This window comes from Cebus imitator, unplaced genomic scaffold, assembly GCF_001604975.1.
Source record: "Cebus imitator isolate Cc_AM_T3 unplaced genomic scaffold, Cebus_imitator-1.0 Scaffold117, whole genome shotgun sequence".
NCBI classification, from domain to species: domain Eukaryota; kingdom Metazoa; phylum Chordata; class Mammalia; order Primates; family Cebidae; genus Cebus; species Cebus imitator.
Window position 1 is genome coordinate 3,745,548 of NW_016107432.1, and position 1,638 is coordinate 3,747,185.

The following is a 1,638-nucleotide window of genomic DNA, read 5'->3' on the forward strand; positions in this document are numbered from 1 at the left end:
AAAAAAAAAAAAAAAACAAAAGAAAAGAGGCCACGCCGTGGCTTGCGCCTGTAATCCCAGCACTTTGGGAGACTGAGGCGGGCAGATCACCTGAGGTTGGGAGTTCAAGACCAGCCTGAACAATGTGGAGACACCCAATCTCTACTAAAAATAAGAAAAATTAGCCAGGCATGGTGGCGCATGCCTGTAATCCCAGCTACTCAGGAGCCTGAGGCAGGAGAATCGCTTGAGCCAGGCAGGTGGAGGTTGTGGTGGTGAGCCGACATGGTGCCATTGCACTCCAACCTGGGCAACAAGAGGGAAACCCTGTCTCAAAAAGCAAAAACCAAAAAGGCACCTGCTCAGTGTAGCTATTTCAAGTTTATAAAAATAGGTCAGAAGAGGCTGGGTGCAGTGGTTCATGCTTGTAACCAATCTCAGCACTTTGGGACCCTGAGGTGGGCATCATGAGGTCAGGAGATCAAGACCATACTGGCCAACATGGTAAAACCCTGTCTCTACTAAAAGTACAAAAATTAGCTGTTCGTGGTGGCAGGCACCTGTAATTCCAGCTACTTGGGAGGCTGAGGCAAGAGAATTGCTTGAACCCAGGAGGCAGAGGTTGCAGTGAGCCAAGATCCCACCATTGCACTCAAGCCTGAAGACAGAGCACGACTCCATCTCAGGAAAAAAAAAAAAAAAAGGGGGGGGGGGTGAAAAGAAATAAGTAGAAATCTGGCATCCAGCCAGCTCTCTGTGCATCCTTAAGTCTGGAATGAGGCCTTCCTTCCAGCCCTGCATCTCCATATGCAGCAGAAAAGTCCACAGAACCACGGTGCAGTGGTTTAATAAGTGGTTTAACAGCATGCACTGCACAGTTTTTACCCTTTTTCTTTCTCTTCTGTTTTTTTTTTTTTTTTTTTTTTTTTTTTTTTTTTTTTTTTTTTTTTTTTTTTTTTTTTTTTTGCTTCTTATGCTCCTCACAAATCACATATAGCCTTCCATAGCCACTCGGTGATTAACAGAGTAGAGAAACAGGGCAGGATGTCTAGGCAGCACACGTGCCCCAGTTAGGGAGGTTAGGGATCCAGTTAGCAAACCACAGGAAGACCTACAAGGGCTGTGTGCTATACTTGACCCATGCTCTGGTGCAAAGCAGCCATAGTTGCATTTGCCCAGAATGGGGGTTGGCTGGGAAGTATGACAAAGGAAGAGAGTCAGGGATGTTTGCAAGAGACTATGAGGCTTGTCCCAGGAATTTAAACTGGGGAGAGGGAAAGGGAAGAATAGGAGGGGCAGCGGGAGGCAGTAGCAGGATCACTGGCCTGTGGACTGAGAGGGATTTGGAGCCGGGTACCCGAGCTTATTTGCTGACAAGAGCAGGATGTGTTCCGCACAGGTGCTTGTATGTACTGATTATGGCAGGAGCCAGGATGAGAGCCCAGGAGAAAAACCTTGGATCCCAGGTCACCTTCCTGCAGATGGGAGAAGCTTTAGTCAGGTACATGCAGAAGGAGAAGCAGAGGTCAGCCTCCAGCCTCCTCTTACCCCATTGAGGAACGACCTGCACATAGAAGTGGTGGCTTTGGGCTGTGCATGGTGGCTCACACCTATAATCCCAGCACTCTGGGAGGCCGAGGTGGGCGGATCATGAGGTCA